General features: G+C 44.1%; 1 long non-coding RNA gene across 1 annotated transcript; it reads right to left on the bottom strand.

The window, feature by feature from the left end:
• Positions 1 to 401: 401 nt before the first annotated feature.
• Gm46508 lies at positions 402 to 11,100 on the bottom strand. Its single transcript, XR_001781606.1, has 2 exons — positions 10,678 to 11,100; positions 402 to 522 (listed from the first exon to the last, which is right to left on the bottom strand). It is a non-coding gene; the product is annotated as a predicted gene, 46508 (long non-coding RNA).
• Positions 11,101 to 17,953: the final 6,853 nt, after the last annotated feature.

The raw sequence follows: 17,953 nt of genomic DNA, 5'->3' as shown, positions 1-17,953 counted from the left end.
ACGTGACTCCTACGCCAAACCCTAGAGCCATGGGGACTTGAGGGGAAACTGAGTTCTCTGAACTATTTCCCAGCAGTGTCTATGTGATCGAAGGAGCCCAGGTCCTTACTACAGACCATCCTGTCTCTCATTTAATAAGCACAGTCTACCTCTTGTGTTGGGCCCAGATTTAAGCACTGTGCATCAGTGGACTAAACAAGAAAAAACCAACATCCCTCAGTCTTCAGTTCCTACGTTAAGGAACCTGAAGTAGGAGGAAGGCAATGAATACCATTTTTAAAAATACATTAAGCAATAGTGATCACTACAAGTGTGTGTGTGTGGGGGGGGGGAGCCAAAGGAGAGCGTAATATAATGGTCATATGGAGAAGATTCCCTGGAAAGGAGAGTTTTGAGCCAACTTGTAGGAGCAGGTTTGTTTATTCATCAGCATGTGTAGCCATATTGAGGAAGAATGGTCCAAGTGGTGAGAGAAGCTGGCTCCAAGTCTCTGAGGTCCATAGGTACAGTGCTTAGCCCTGTCTGAACAAAAAGGACAGTGATACAAAATGTCAGTTGAGAGTTACAATAACCAGGCCAGATGTCAGGGGCTGTGGGACATACAGTCCTATAGTAGATTTCCCAGCACCTGCTAAGACCTCAAAATCTCTCATCCTGTTGGGTTCCAGGCTTCAAACAAACAAACAAAAAATAGTAATGTAGCCAAGGTGACAGCTTATCAAGCCATTCCCGTGTCCCAGTCTAATAGAACACATTCAACTCAAATTTCCCAGGAACTGGTGATTAGAATCTGGAAAGGGTGAAAAAAATCCCGATGTCTCATGCCATCTGCAGCTGTAGCCTCTGCGCGCTTCTTTCTCTGTAAACCTCTGTCTCTTGTGACCTCCTGTTTGTTCCAGGAAGCATCAATTGCAGGAGTCTCCAATGCTGACCTCCAGGAAGACCTCTGGGCTTCCTGAGACCCATGTCTCATGTCTGGACAATTTTGTTCTTTGCATAATTCTGGCTATTGTCCGGGTACCCAAGATCCTCTGGGACTCTGATGCTCCATGGCCATTGTCAACTTCAGCCTGGCATGTGGCTCACAGGGACCCTGATACCCCTTGCCACAATCCTTACGAGTCAGAGTGACCTGTCCGCCTGAGCGAGTCGGTCTCTAGGACTTGGATTCTCTCTTGAGGTCTGGAGAATCTTCCAGACACCATTTCAGGTTTCCTGGGCTGGATTTTCTTCAGATGTGCATCCTAACTTACTCCATGGTTGCTGAGCTGCGTCATCTTAGTCACGGTGAATTCCTCTCCATGATGCTATCCCTGGAGACTTATGGCAAAGTTTAGGGACAAGATATGAAGAACCACAGGGAGATAGACTGTCCACACTGATGCTGTTTAGGGTCACCCAAGGTGGATCTGAGATTATGCATGTCTGAAACAGGCCTGACAGAGGACATACCATCTACACTCCTGACTGGTTAATGCTTCAGATAGCCTTCCTGAAGTTAATATAAAGAATATTTTTCTTTTTTAATACCAACATCCACACATGCTGATTACTTTAAAAATTCAGGTAAGTCTGAATCTTGTATCCACTTTCCTGGTCTCCCGAGCTGCTCAGCCCCACGGTAAAATAGAACATACATTCTTACAGTTTGCTACATGCAATTATTCTTCCTGAAATTATAAAATAATTACAATATTTCTCTGCTCCCTTTCCTCCATCTAAGCCATCACACATACCCCTCCCCACTCTCCTTCAAATTCATGGACTCTTCTTTCACCAAGTGTTATTGCAAGCACAAATGTTTATATACATATACATATATATTCTCCTTGGGTGACTCTAAAAAAGCACCCAAGGAGGATATATATGTATCTATAAATACATTATTATATATATACATATAAAATATAAAATGTAATATATTATATAATACAGAATACATTATATAATATATAATGTATAATATAATATATAAATGTATAATATATAATATATAAATGTATATACTGGCTAGATTTGTGTCAACTTGACACAGGCTGGAGTTATCACAGAGAAACGAGCTTCAGTTGGGGAAGTGCCTCCACAAGATCCAGCTGTAAGGCATTTTCTCAATTAGTGATCAAGGGGGGAGGTCCCCTTGAGGGTGGTGGCATCTCTGGGCTCGTAGTCTTGGTTCTATAAGAGAGCAGGCTGAGCAAGCCAGGGGAGGCAAGCCAGTAAAGAACATCCCTCCATGGCCTCTGCATCAGCTCCTGCTTCCTGACCTGTTTGAGTTCTAGTCCTGACTTCCTTTGATGATGAACAGCAATGTGGAAGTGTAAGCTGAATAAACCCTTTCCTCCCCAACTTGCTTCTTGGACATAATGTTTTGTCCATGAATAGAAACCCTGACTAAGACAATAAATAATATAATATATGATATATATAATATAATATATATGTATCCTAACTTACTCCATGCTTACTGGGCTACATCATCTTATTCACTGTGAATTCCTGGCCATGATGTTATCTCTGGAGGCTTATGGCAAAGTTTAGGGGCAAGATATGAAGAGCCACAGGAAGATAGACTGCTTGTCTACCCTGCTGTTGTTTAGGGTCACCCAGGGAGGATATATATGTATATATGTATGTATATATCCTAAATATAACCTGTTCAGTTTACAGTTGTTTTCCCTGTGAATATACAAATTTTTGTAACTTTTCCTATGTAGCCGGCTCTGCAATTTATTTTTGTTTTTGGAAATTAAGCAGTGTAACACAGCCCCATGTTATGGGAATATTGACACATCCATCTCAACGTGTCTTAACAACTGTTTCATTTGATTGTATGTACACATTCAGTCCCTACTTAGTTAAATCACATGTAAGTATTAGACAGGGTCTCTTCTCCTTTGTAAAGCTATTCTTAATCTTGTAATTAAAATTTGGATGCATGCCTCTTTAAACACAAATGTAACTCAACAGAATAAATTCCAGGATGTGGCCTTGCAGATGGCCACTGGGAAACTGCGCTCTCAACCTTCTATGGACAGTTTATTGTGAATGAAGAGGCTCAACTTGTGAAGCTTCTCACACACTTCGGTGTCCAAGAGAAGGAGATGGAATTGCCAATAGGAGTTAACAACATTAATCAATTCAGAGCTGAAGCAGATTGAGTCTTGAACAGGTTAATCATCAATGAGCAAATTCATAGAGAAGTCAGGGCCCAAGAGTGATCCCAGACGATGTGCAAGCTGGCGTTATGTCTAGTGACTATAAGACCGCTCCTCTTCAGGAATACCCATGTATGTAGGCTGGGAAAGGGAGTCTCTGGGGGAAAGGAGCTGTGTCAGGCTCTGTGGGCATGGCTGTGTGAAGTCTCGGTGACCCAAGTTCACGGCACCAGTATCATCAACCTTCATTCTTCGCAGCAAGCAAAGAGGAGCTTCCTGCCTCCTGTGTGCCATAGAGGTGACATAGCCACATGCCCGTGGAGCCCCTTTGTTTACGCAAACACTAACTTCATCGCTGCAGTCATGTGAGGGACACATAGCAAGCACACAGACACGGACACTGTATTTGAGAGTTGAACATTTGTGTAAAAATCAACTCTTTCTTATAGTTTTGAACGTATATAAACATATTTTATGTGGTAAAAATAGTAGGCCAGACTTTTAATATTAATATCTCAACAAAAAGTGGGAGAAAGATCTTGGATACATTCGGTTTTGTTTTTGTTATGGTTTTTGTATTTCATTAGCTACACATCGATTTTGTAAGAAGTAAATGGGAATGGTCATTCCAGGATCTGCCACCAGAGGGCACTGACGCAAACCCAATCAGTCTCACAATGCTTCTCAAATAGCTTCTCAAAGCTATTGAAAGCGTCCTCCGTGAACAGAATGCCTTCACTTCCTTCACTTGAGGAAAACTTTGAATACAACTACGTCACGCTAGAATTGACTGGAAGCACAAAGTATTTTACGTGCAATCATGATATGGGTGTGTATTTCCGGATTTGGTGTATGTAAATGTCTTATTAAAAGTAACCATATAGCTAGGTGGGGTGGTACACATCTTTAATCCCAGCACTGGGGAGGCAGAGACAGGTGGATCTCTGTGAATTCGAGGCAAGCCCGAATAAATAGAGAGTTCTAGGACAATTGGGGCTAAGAAACCCTGTCTCAAATATACATGTGTTTGTATGTATGTGAAATATAGATATATAGTTATATATAATAACATATATAATTCAATTGTATGTATTATAATTGAAAATAAAAAGGAGCCCAGAACATGTGCAGAATGCCTTCAACTCTTCTGCTCATTTTTCTGGATTTTCTAGTTCCCACTCTTTTTTTGGTTTTTTCAAGACAGGGTTTCTCTGTGTAGCCCTGGCTGTCCTGGAACTCACTCTGTAGACCAGGCTGGCCTCGAACTCAGAAATCCGCCTGCTTCTGCCTCCCAAGTGCCGGGATTAAAGGCGTGCGCCACCATGCCCGACAAGCTCCCACTCTTTATCACAAGCTCCAATGAGGCTGTACAGCAAGTAGGGCGTCTGAACAAGGGCTGGCTCCCAACCCCAGTTTTTCTATGTGATAATTTCACAATCTCCAGAGAGCCTTGGTTCCCTCACTTGTAGGACTAAAGCAAGTCGGAGCTTGCAAAACCTTTCATGATGTGTAAGGCTGTTCTGATAAAGCCCCCAAACACATTCAGGGTGATCACTTCAAGGCTGGCATTTAAGGGGATCACATGGAAGGTCCATGTTCACTAAGATGAAAAAAAAACAAAAACAAAAAAACCTACCACAGGCTGGAGAGATGGCCCAGCAGTTAAGAGCACTGACTGCTCTTCCGAAGGTCCAGAGTTCAAATCTCAGCAAACCACATGGTGGCTCACAACCATCTGTAATGAGATCTGATGCCCTCTTCTGATGTGTCTGAAGACAGCTACAGTGTACTTACATATAACAATAAATAAATCTTTGGGTCAGGGCGACCAGGGCCAGAGCGAGCTGAGGACCTGAGTTCGATTCCCAGCAATCACATGATGGCTCACAACCATCTGTATAGCTACAGTGTACTTGTATACATAAAATAAATACATAAATCGTAAAAAAGAAAGAACTGCCGGGCGTGGTGACTCACACCTTTAATCCCAGCACTTAGGAGGCAGAGGCAGGCAGATTTCTGAGTTCGAGGCCAGCCTGGTCTACAGAGTGAGTTCCAGGACAGCCAGGGCTACACAGAGAAACCTTGTCTTGAAAAACCAAAAAAAAAAAAAAAAAAAAAAAAAAAAAAAAAGAACTACCATTATTCCTACAGTAAAGACAAGGAAACTGTCATATATGTCAGACGTCACACACAGAGCTAATAAATGGTAAGAAGACCCATGTTATTTTTACTTTCCACACCGCCTTCCTGTGGAGGGCAGACAGAAACTATGCTTACATTAACTGAAATGAGAAGGCCCACCCTATATATGAGACATAAGAGAAGAATCAGTTCTGCTTTTTGCCTGCTTGCTTTGAGTCTTGTTCAGGTGTTCATCTACCCTACTGCTGCTACTGCCATCCTTCCCTGAGCTTCTTCAAACTTCCAACGTGGACTGAAGACTAGTGACGCTCCAGAAATCATTCTCCAGCCCTTCAGGGTTAGATTAGGACCAAGCAGACACCCATTCGCTCAGACTGAACAACCTGCTGGGTCTCAGTTTCTCCAGTGTGAAGACAGCAATGTTGGACTACCCTGCCCGTATTGAACAAGCCAACCTAATCTAGGTCCTGTTAATATATCGTCCTTCTATTGGGTCTGTTCCTATAGAGAGCCCTGACTGATACAGCTCCCAGGACCTGCGTGAGGAAACTGATGAATGTGCTTCCAAAGCAGGTTCTAGGGGGTCGGGGGATGTGAAACACAATTTGCTTTGAAACATCAAAAGAACTTTACAAAACAAATAATTGTTATCTGCATTATTGCTATCAACCCCACTATGATCAGATTCATCAGAAGTCGAGCAGGTCATATGGTAGCAATGCACACGAACTGTAATCCAATCCCATATATAAATTATATATATATATAATCCTCAAAGAAAAGTAACCATTCTGAGGAACAGGCAACCCATCAGTTACCGAGCTAGGACAAGGACTGAATGGAGGCTCTGAGACACGATCACAGGTGGTCCAGGACCTAGAAGGTAGCCAGCCACACGTGGGTGAAAAAGGACATGCACGGAGTGATGGGGTCGCAGGAGCCTGACTCTGCTGACAGCGTAAGGTTTCAGAAGGGGTTTCACGTAGCCCAGAGACTCCTGGGAAGTCTGAACCCCAGGTGGCCTTAGCCCTGGAACCAAAGAGAAAGATGTTTACTGCTTGTCTCTGAGCCGGCCCCCATCACAGCTCCTTGTAATCGGGATTGCCTTTGTCCCTGCCGTACCAGTAGCTCCCTCGGTGACTCTTCACAGCCTCAAATCAAAAAGGCCCAACACCCTCCTTCTCCAGCACAGGAAGAGGCCTTGCCAACATCTGTCCTGAAGCATCAACGTCAACTGCTTTGGGCAGCAGCACCCCCAGAGCCCTGGGCTCAGTGTGTTCTTGTTGCACAGGCAGTGGGAAGCAGAGGCCTGCTGCTGCTGCTCCAGCAGGCCAGACAGAAGCTAATTACAGCAACCTGAACCTGCCGTGACTAACATGCTTATTTAATTTCAAATGTTTGTTTGTTGACCTACAGAAATCAAATATAGCGGCCTCCTGGGCCAGGCCTCTTCTGGGGCCCTGGGAGTAATGTCTGTGTGCAGAGCAATTACGCAGGCCCGGGTCTAGGCAGGGGTTGGGTTGCGTGGCAATACCTGGAACGGAATCCGCTTGGAAAGATGTCAATTCTGTGGGGAATGTGGTTCAACTTGGGCATGACATAAAAGGCAGGAAGCAGTTCGTGGAGAGGCCATGGCCAGTGAAGTCTCTCCAGCGTGGTTAATTTCTGGAAACGTTGATCGCTTCCTTCACCGAGACCCCTCTCTGTTTCATGTCCTCTGCACATTAGCACATCTACCCCATCTGGCTCTGTGACACAAGTTGGTTTTCCTTCCTTCCTTCCTTCCTTCCTTCCTTCCTTCCTTCCTTCCTTCCTTCCTTCCTTCCTTCCTTCCTTTTCTTTCTTCCTTTCTTTCTTCCTTCCTTCCTTCCTTTCTTTCTTTCTTTTTATTTTTGCTTTGTTTTGTTTTGTTTTTCCAATTTCAGGTTAAAAAAACAAACGCTGAGCCTCTAAATACTTAAATAACTGGCCTGTGGTCATGTGGTAAGAGTAACACAGGTTCGGGACTTTTAACTCAAAAATCCAAAATCTGAAAAGCACCCCAAATTGAATTTTTTTTTTTTTTGAGTCCTGATGATGATATCACAACTGGAAAATTTCACACCTGATTTCATGCGGTCACTGTAACAATACAGGCACAGTGAAAGTGTTCTGTAAAATGATCTGCAGGCTATGCAGACAAGGTGTATAGAAATCAATGGAATCTCATATTTAGACTTCAATCTCATCCCCAAGATATTTTGTTACGAGTGAGAACATTTTTTTTTAAAACATGAAATAATTTTAGCCCCCAAAATTTTGACTGAAGGACACTTGATCTCCATTTGTAGAAATTCTTCAGAAACACAACATAACTTTTTTTAAATGTGTTTTATTTAAAGATGTATTTATTTTATTATGTATATGAGTACACTGTAGCTGTCTTCAGGCACACCAGAAGTGGGCATCGGATCCCATTACAGAGGTTGTGAGTCACCATGTGGTTGCTGAGATTTGAACTCAGGACCTCTGGAAGAGCAGTCTCTTAACCACTGAGCCAGCTCTCCAGCCCACCCCCCACCTACACACACACACACCATAATTTTTAACTAAGCACTTAATACAGGATCACTCAGTATTATGTTAGTCCTCACTAACTCTGTGAGGCGAAGATTATCATTAACCCGCTTCCTAGACAAGGAGACTGAGGAACTGGGATAGTAAGTAAGTTACCTAAGAATAAGAGATTCAATATGCTTAGCCTCCCTCCTGCAGCCAAGCCTGGAATCGCTCGGCAGAGCCAGTGCCTGTGAACTAGATTTTATAAAATCATACAATGTGGAACTATGATTCAAACCTCGCCTGCCTGGCTTCAGCGCCTAGACTTCTCTCCAGCTCAAGGTCATTCAAGTCTCCTGATGCTACTGTTGTCTGAGAGGCAGCAAGAGCTTTCGAGCCCACAGTGCATCAGACGAGGCTGCTCTAATCCAAGTGCCATCTAAGCAAGCCTCGAACATAACTAGGAGGAAACGGGCGTGAGAAAGTCAGGGCTAAGACTACACATCTGTGACATCACTCAAGTACCCCAGTGGCCTGGTGAGAGTTCATCCAAACACAGGAGCTTCAGTGATGAAGAACGGTGTTAATGACAGCTAATGCTTACTGAGCTCTGTTAGGTACACGACATTGTTCAAAGCCCCAACATGCCTTCTTCGATCTGTTATGTTCCCATTTTATAGACAAGACAACTGAGGCTCAAAGCAAGGTCAGAAGCCCTGACAAAGGTGCTCAGAGAAGGAGCAACATCAGACTGGAGTAGGTCTCACCTTAGAACCCCCAAGCCAGATACTGTCTACCACTAAAATAGCAGGGTGATGGGAACTCAGTTAATGTCCGGTTTGTTCAACTTAGTCACCTACAAAATGAAGTCTATTCATTCCTTTCCTTTACAATGAGTATGAAGTGTAATAAGACAGATCTTTTTTTTTTTTTTTTTTAATGTCAAAGAGACAGATGTGGTAACTCATGTTTTTGATCCCAGGACTCAGAAGGCAGAGGCAGGAGGATCTCTGTGAGTTTGAGACCAGTCTGGTTCACAGAAAGACTCGTCTTTAAAAAAAAAAATTTAAAAGTATATAAAAAAATTAAAGCTGTTACTAAACGAAGAGGCAAACATTTTTTTAAAGACACATTTTTTGATATTTATTATGATCAGATTAACTCACAAAATGTCAAATGGAAATCTGATTGACACACGCATGCGCACCACGCTCAATAGCCTATCATTAAAGGAAGAGTCTTCTCTGTCAAGAGGTGTACAGGTGTGTTTCCTGAATAAAGGAAATCTGAAGGCACACATCATGCACTGTGACCCCCTCTGCTCTCAACAAACTGTCTTTGCTCCTAAAAACAATTTCCACAAGAGTTCATAGGACTAGAAACAGCTCTTGTGAATTCGGCAGATGCTTCCTCAGTCAGTCATGAGTTACAGGGCAATTTAGAAGCAGTACCAGGGTCTTCACCACCAGAGAGAGGGGCTTTTCCCACCAGCACCCTCATCCCCAATAGGGAAAAAAAAGTTCACGTGAATCCAACAGCTTCGAGCAAAACTCAGAAAATACATTTAACCCAGATTTGTTTAGATTGGAGTCACAATTTTAAGAGGAAAAAAAATGCTAGAAATATTTCTTCACAGTCAGTTCTGTGTGTTTCCATGTTCATCTTGTTATGAACAAAATAAATGTGGACTAAAGTCCACATATTTAGCTGTTCTGTGTGATGGGTTTATTACTCCATACGCTGCTAAGCCCCAGAGACTGCCATTTAATTAAATGCAGAGAAGTATTCATGGAGAGATTTCTAATTTACCGTTTCTATGCCAAGAGTCTCAGAGGTCTCATTTCCGTTTAGAAAATTCTACTGCCGCAAAAAGAGGGATTAATGAAATTAACCGGCTTCTAGCTTTCCTAAAACTGAAATGTATTCCTCTGCGAGCTCTGGGATTAGGGCATAGGTCAAAAGTGCACCCTCTCTACCGGGAAACGCTCTCCTCTATGGCCCTGAACACACACCCACCAACCACATTTTTTAATTTTAAAATTCCATACAAAGATATCGCAGAGCTGTTGGAACCGCAGCACCCAAGCTTCTCAGGACCCTGTGTCTCCAGCCCCCTCTGCAGAGAAACTTCTTTGAGGTTCACTTTCAGATTTAGAAAAAGCATCCCACCCATCATGGGGGCATATGACAGCATTGTCAGCTTCAGGAGACATTTCTGACTTCTGGTTCTCCTGTGAGCTTTCTTGTCTTTCTATAAAAAGGCCAAAGGAATGTCTAGCTTCAGAGATACAGTGTTGAATACCTTAAAACAGAAAATGAGGCAAGGTCCCCACTTCTATCCTGGTCCTAACAGTCTCATTCTTATAGTCTAAGGGACTAACGTCTTAGGTTTGGGAGGGAGGGGGTTGGTTGGTTGTTTTGTTGTTTGTTTTTATTTTTGTTTTTGTTGTTGTTGTTTTTAGGAGTTTTTATTTAGTTTTAAAACTGGGACTCACTATGTTAACACTGGCTGGCCTGCAACTTCCAAAGTAGACCAGGCTGTTCTCAAACTAATAGAGATTCTCCTGTGCTTGCCTCCTGAGTGCCGACACAGTCTTTTGAAAGGCTTAGTTTCTGAACAAGTTTGTTCACCAATTGTTCTATCAACCAAAGGGCTTTGTGTTAGCAGCCAGCCTGCCTACAAACTGCAGTTATTACTGTTTCAAATGATCACCTTTGAGGTCTTCTGATCCTGTGACCTCGCCAAGTGGCCTCTATTCTTAGGGTCACCCGTCCTTCCTGCCCCCCACCTTTGCTTCACACAGTGCCTTTCCTCAGTGAGGGCTGCATCATATCTTACCTGATCTGCCGTCATCTCCTCAGAAAGATCGTCTCCCCACCACACGGAGAGCTTTGCATGCACCGGAGAGGCTCCACTCAGAAGACTGCAGAAACTGGTCACTGCCCTGAATACCCTTTGATCTGCTTGAATCCCAAGCACCAAATGGTGACTGCCATCTGCTTCTCCAAACTCATCCTCCAGGACACCCTTATCCCTCCCTGAGCTTGCCAGCATCCCAGGCCTCAGTCCGGAGATGCCAAATCACCCTCCTGACTGTCAGAATCCTACCTCCATCTTTTCAAATGTTACCTTCTTCCTGCAGTGGATTCAGACCCCAACTTATTATTACTTATTCAGACTTATCCCTTCCAACAAGCATCCCCGGAGGTAGGAGCTGTTTTCTTGTACATCCGCACTGTGTTTGACCCCTCCCATAAGAGCCACTTCTGGCCTGGTCACGAGCTAGCTATGAATTTGCCCAAGCACCTCATCGGAGCACATTCAAATGTATATTCTTAGGACAATGTCCTGATCATATGCAAATACTCAGCACATATTAGTGACTATAGCCATGGGGGGGGGGGTAGACAAAATATGTTTGTTCTGCCTTTGAGAAAATTTGGGAGATTTTTTTTTTTAATTATCACATTTTTAAAGAAAATATTAGGACAAAGTGGTATGCTGAATGGTTTAATAATATATAACATTCCAAATAAAATGTTAGCCAGTGGAGCCACCTTGCCCATAATAGAGCCAGAGCCAGCAGATTTGACATTTCTAATGTATAACATTGTCAGTGTGAGTGTGGTCTTTTAATATAGCCCACCCCTCCACAGCCAGCTTTGGGCTGCCCCTCCTCAATCCTTTGTCCTTTTTCTCTGTGGCTTTTCTTTATTCTCTCTCTCTCTCTCTCTCTCTCTCTCTCTCTCTCTCTCTCTCTCCCTTTTAAACTCAAGTTGCTACTGAGTTTTTGGCACTTAGAAATCCATCACTTTAAAAAGGGAGGACAACAGTAATAAGCAGGTCCAGATTTGTGTTCAGTGCCCAAAAAAAAAGAAAAAAAAAAGCAATTTTTCCACTTTAATCGGATCCATCCAAATGGCCAGTCCAATGTGTAACATATGTCCAGCCAACTGGCTGGAGTCCGCGCATTTCGTTTCTTCTGTAGATTAATGAGATTATGGCATTGTTAAAAAAGAAGCAGAAAAATGCTAATTTGACATCTACTATGATATACTTTACAGTTTGGGGGCTTTCTGCATTTTAAGACACTTTTAATTACTTTGTTATGCTGTGCCAATGAGGACCATATGCCCAATTCTTGTCCCACCACGGCTGTCTTCACAGTCACCTGCGCATTCCCAGGCTGTGCAGACGACAGAGACCTTGCTTACTGTAGCCCCTGCTAGAAAAAGAAGAAGGCGGGCTTCTCCTTTACCTGTGCAGGGGCCCTGTGGTTGGAGCTGTTTCTAAAGCGGAGCCAGTCACCTATGTGTTGGAAGCTCTTCCTCTGAGAGATTGAGGTCTTTGGTTTGATGAACTGACCATGAAAAGACTACTTTAAAATAGTAACAGTTGACTGCTTTTGAAAAGAAATCCACACAGCAATACTCATCCACCCACCAGTATCCTCCTTCTCTGTGACTTGGGAAGAACTGTGGTGTTACCCATACAGTGTGCATTATCTACATCTAAAAACGTGTTAGTACTTCTGCATTTTGCACTGGGCTGTGTGCTATTGCACTGCCCTGAAGGGTGTTGGGGATGATTGATGTGACATGTGCTAACACACAGGATATTATTCTGTCCTTTGCAAGTGCTCTGGGCAACCCCTAAACTTAGCCTGGCAGAGCTGTGCCTTTCCCGCTTTGATCCTGCAGAAGGCCTTGTGTCATCGTCATCTGTTTTGTGGTGGCAGGTTTAACAATGCTCAGGATAAAGGGCGGCATGATTTATCCCCTCCCAAGTGTTTCCTACGGATCTATCTGGAGCTGACAGCCAGAATCTCAAGAAGAAGGAGGAGGAGGAGGAGGAGGAGGAGGAGGAGGAGGAGGAGGAGGAGGAGGAGAAGGAGAAGGAGAAGGAGAAGGAGAAGGAGAAGGAGAAGGAGAAGGAGAAGGAGAAGGAGAAGGAGAAGGAGAAGGAGAAGGAGAAGGAGAAGGAGAAGGAGAAGGAGAAGGAGAAGGAGAAGGAGAAGGAGAAGGAGAAGGAGAAGGAGAAGGAGAAGGAGAAGGAGAAGGAGAAGGAGAAGAAGAAGAAGAAGAAGAAGAAGAAGAAGAAGAAGAAGAAGAAGAAGAAGAAGAAGAAGAAGAAGAAGAAGAAGAAGAAGAGCTGAGGACATGGTTCAGTCTGTGAGGACTGGCCCAGCAAGCATGACAACCTGAGTTTGGCTCTCCAGCAGTCACATAAAAGTCATACATCCGTAATCCCAGCACTAGGACAGGGAGACAGGCAGTGCCCCAAAGCTCATTGTCCAACCAATCTAGGCAAATCAATGACTCCACTATCAATGACAGACCGTGTCTCAGAAACTAAGGTGAAGAGCAGCTAGGGACAACAGCTGACTTTGACCTCTGATTTCCACATACATACATACATACATACATACATACATACATACATACATACAGTGCACAACTGTACAAACCCACAGACAGATAGGAAGGGGGCAGGTAGGTAAGCAGGAGGACTACTTATGCTAAATGAAAAATGAGAGTAGCTGGACACTTATAAAGCTCCTACTGTGTGCCAGCCATCATTCTAAGTGCATTGCCAAATGGAAAATGACAGTGGCCTAAGATTTATAAAGCACCTACTGTGTACATCCCCACATGAACTCACTTAACCCCTTTGCTGTGAGGCCAGTACTATTACTGGCATCTCTTTCTTTCAGATAAGAAGAATGGGGGTACAGACATGTTAAGCAGCCTGTTCAATGTCAGCCAGCTGAACACTGTGAGAGTTATCATTTGAACTGAAGAAGTCTGGGAGAGACCATGTCCTTAGCTGTGTGCTATACAGTATGTGCAAAGAAAAACATGAATAAATCCAGCCATTCCACTGAAGGTATAAAAACGAGTAAGGTCTGTTGTGACTTCTCTTGAGTAATTGTTAAAGACGTTTGTTTACCACAAGGCATTTTTAACATTTTAAGGTTCCAACATATAAGATCGTGCATATTTCTAGTTAAGTATCAGTGGTGATGGAACCACTCAGCAAGTGGTATAGGGGAACACTATGGGAAACAAGTCCACGCGTATGCACTCACACCCACCCAGCAAGAACACACAGGAAAGACGCAGGGACGCTTCTCTTTGCCGCCCAGCACCTACCCCTTGCCCAAGAAGGAGGCTGGTGTTTTCGCCTGCCTGCTCTCTGGAGGACAATTGAAAGCCCCCGATTGTATGAAGCAGGCAGCCTCTGCACACCAGCAGACCTGGCAGAGACTTGCAAGGAACAATGTTAACTCTGGAAACGGGAAGAAAGAAAAAACAAAACAAAACCGGGAGCAGCAACCCAGGAACTGGAGAGCTACTGCAGAACAGCTCGGGGGCACAAGCGCCACACCGCCCAGGCAAGAGGAACAGGGGGAATGGAAATGTATCTCCTTTCTCCGGGACCTGCTGCAGTCCCAGGGAGATCCTAAAAGATCTCCCGGTGAGGTAAAGGATGGACTCGTCCACGTGATGGTTCTTGATGTAGTGGGCAGTGGTCACAGGTGAGCTCCTGAGTCGGACATGGCTTCAAGTTCCACGTCCCCTCTTTCTGGCTGGTGGATTCGAGCCTGCACCTGCTTATGCTTTGTTCACACCAGTTTTTCCTTAATCCTCTCCTGTTTGCCTCCACGTTGAGTCTGACTGACAACCCACAGGAGCTACCCTCGGTTGCCTTCCCGTTCTCATGACTCCCTCAAAAGCCCAGGCAGAATTAACTCTTAAGAAACGCGTGAGTTCTCACCTCTGGACCTTTCCACTTTAGGTTCCTTCTGCCTTTCCTCCTCCCTTTTGATTTAACCTACGGAAACGCCTACCCAAGCTTTGGGTTTCAGGTAATTGCACTTGCTCTGAAGAAGCCTCCCCGGTTCTTTGGTTCTTTTCACCGTGCTCTCAGGAACCAGGTGCCTACTCTCGGGGAACAATTATAACCTCACACCTTAAGGTTGCTGTAATAGAGCACTGAGAACCGACACTGGTGGGCTGGGTGCTTGTTTCTCGGTACATTGACCACTGTGCGAGCTGCAAACCTCGCCTGGGCGCAGATGTACTCTCCACCTTGACCGTGGTTACATCTTTCCTACCTCCTCTATTTCACCTTCCGGCTAGCAGGGAAGTCCCAGAAGGGTAAGGCTTCTCTGTGCCTTGTCATTGATGTACTCTAGCTCAGTGTCTAGGACATACAATGAAGTTTACAAATGCATACGTGTCTATGCACTCAAGGTTCCCCTTGTGCAAAACTAAGGGATCAATACTCATGGTAGTTACATATAACATATAAATATATAAAATATAAACATAATGATAGCATTACAGAGCACCTGAGATGAGATAGAAATCAGTGAACAGACGTATAATGTGAGTTAGAGCTGTGCTGCTGCCCGTCCTGTAAATTCTATGGAAGAGTTAGATTCCCTGGGTTATGTACACGTCCTTCTAGCCACGTTACTGTCTCCCTACCCTACTTTGCAGTGCTTTACTTCACGTAAACCTGTGTTTCCAGGTCTTTGTTAGTCAGTCGATAACTGTGGCTTAATTGGTAACCATAGCCTAGATACTCAAATACACTATTCACATACCTTAGTATCCAAAATAATGAAATCTAGATGAGTGTAGCACCCGTATTTGGGAGGCAGAGGCAGAAATATCATTCCAAGTATGAGGCCAGTCTGGTCTTTGTAGGGAGTTCTGAGCCAGCCAGGGCTTTACCTGTTTCAAAATTAGATAGATAGATAGATAGATAGATAGATAGATAGAATCTTGTATACAACCACTGTAGTAATTTTCAATAACAGTTCTGCATAGTTTTCCCTCACCCCCAACCACCCTCCCCCACATGCACAAACACACACACACACACACACACACACACACACCTCTAGTCTCTGAGAAACACCAAAATATTTTTAAAGGACAAAGGGTTAGCCAGCTACTCTATTCAGCCACTGAGGGATACCTGATGCCAGCTAGAAGTTGAATCAGAGACAAAGACAAATGAAACATGAGACTCGTCCTGGGGAAGTCCCCATCTATTGATAGGACTGGGCACAAGAACAATCATCCCACTAGTGGAACAGAGAAAAACTTGGGGTAGTACCACAGCCTCCCAGAAGAGGGAGTTAGAGAACAACCTAGTCAGAAATGGCGTTGGCTAGCGAGCTCTTTCCAAGAGTCATGGCTCTCATTCACAGTCCCAGGGGAAGATGGGAACTAGTTCATCAGCATCTTTCTCATAAACACTGCTTCAATACATCATAAAGGCCAGTTCCACTGAACAAAGAAGTCACTGAGGACATGGTCCTCATCTGAATATCTCACTGTCACCAAAGTCCACAAGGCCAGGCTTGGAACCTGTCCAGCTGTGCTGACAGGAGTCAGGATTTCTAAGCCCTGGTCATTCTGTTTCACCCTTATGGGGTAGTTGTGTGAATGTGTGGCTGTATTTTGTTTTTCTCCACAGGCTAGTTTAAGTACAGACTTGGCCTTCACCTCTCACAATTCTTTGCTTTGTATCTGAAAACACAAGACCCAAATAAGATTCAGAATGGTTATTAAGTGCAAAGAGAAGTTAATTACGTGCCACAACGTGCTCCTTTATAATTGTTTCTCTCTGTCCCGAGCTTGGCTTCAGGGGAAAGCACATAAAGCAATCCACTGGCAGAGCCAGCCTTCTGAACAGGTGGCAAGACAGTGAACTAACAGCTGTAAGTTTCACACTCAGAAGGCTCCTCTGACCACACCCTATCCTCACTGGGCAGCTTGGACACCACAGTCTCCCAAGATAAAGAACCACACTACTTCCACTCACCGAGAGCAATATTTCTCAAAACCATCAAATACACCCCGGACACTCTAGACACTGAAGGCCAGAGCCCTGGTGAAATGCAAGTCTTGGAACAAGGTCACTTTGGAGTGGTCTCAGCTCCCATGAGTAGGAGCCCAAAAGGCACTGGCCCCTAGAGAAGCATATTGGTTTGTTAGGGTCACCAAGACAAAAGCACCATAAACTAAGTGACTTCAACAACCGAACTATATTTTCTCACCTTCCCACAGTCTTAGTTCATATGGTTGCTACCTGCTGTGTGTGTGTGTGTGTGTGTGTGTGTGTGTGTGTGCCTTTGTCCAAACCTCTTCTGATAGGAACACAAGTCAGGGGATTAGGGCTCACCTCATATGACATTTAGTTAGGTCCATAGAGACCCTTCCTTCCTTCCTTCCTTCCTTCCTTCCTTCCTTCCTTCCTTTCTTTCTTTCTTTCTTTCTTTCTTTCTTTCTTTTTTTATTAGATATTTTCTTTATATACATTTCAAATGCTATCCCAGAAGTTCCCCATACCCTCCCCCCGCCCTGCTCCCTACCCACCCACTCCCACTTCTTAGCCCTGGCATTCCCCTGTACTGGGGCATATAAAGTTTGCAATACCAAGGGGCCTCTCTTCCCAGTGATGGCTGATTAGGCCACCTTCTGCGACATATGCAGCTAGAGACACGAGCTCTGGGGTTACTGGTTAGTTCATAATGTTGTTCCACCTATAGGGTTGCAGACCCCTTCAGCTCCTTGGGTGCTTTCTCTAGCTTCTCCATTGGGAGCCCTGTGTTCCATCTTATTTCTGCTTTTTTTGTTTTTTTTTGGGGTTTGTTTTTTTTGTTTTGTTTTGTTTTGTTTTTTGTTTTTGTTTTTTTGAGTCAGGGTTTCTCTGTATCGCCCTGGCTGTCCTGGAACTCACTCTGTAGACCAGGCTGGCCTCGAACTCAGAAATCCGCCTGCCTCTGCCTCCCAAGTGCCTCATCTTATAGATGACTGTGAGCATCCACTTCTGTATTTGCCAGGCACTGCTATAGTCTCATACGAGACATCTCTAACAGGGTCCCTTCAGCAAAATTTTTCTGACATATGCAATAGTGTCTGGGTTTGGTGGATAATTATGGGATGGATCCCCGGGTGGGGCAGTCTCTGGATAGTCCATCCTTTCGTCTTAGCTCCAAACTTTGTCTCTGTAACTCCTTTCATGGGTGTTTTGTTCCCTATTCTAAGGAGGAATGAAGTATCCACCCATTGCTCTTCCCTCTTCTTGATTTTCT

This window comes from Mus musculus, chromosome 15 (assembly GCF_000001635.26).
Source record: "Mus musculus strain C57BL/6J chromosome 15, GRCm38.p6 C57BL/6J".
Lineage (NCBI taxonomy): Eukaryota > Metazoa > Chordata > Mammalia > Rodentia > Muridae > Mus > Mus musculus.
This window is presented reverse-complemented; position numbering and strand designations above follow the sequence as displayed.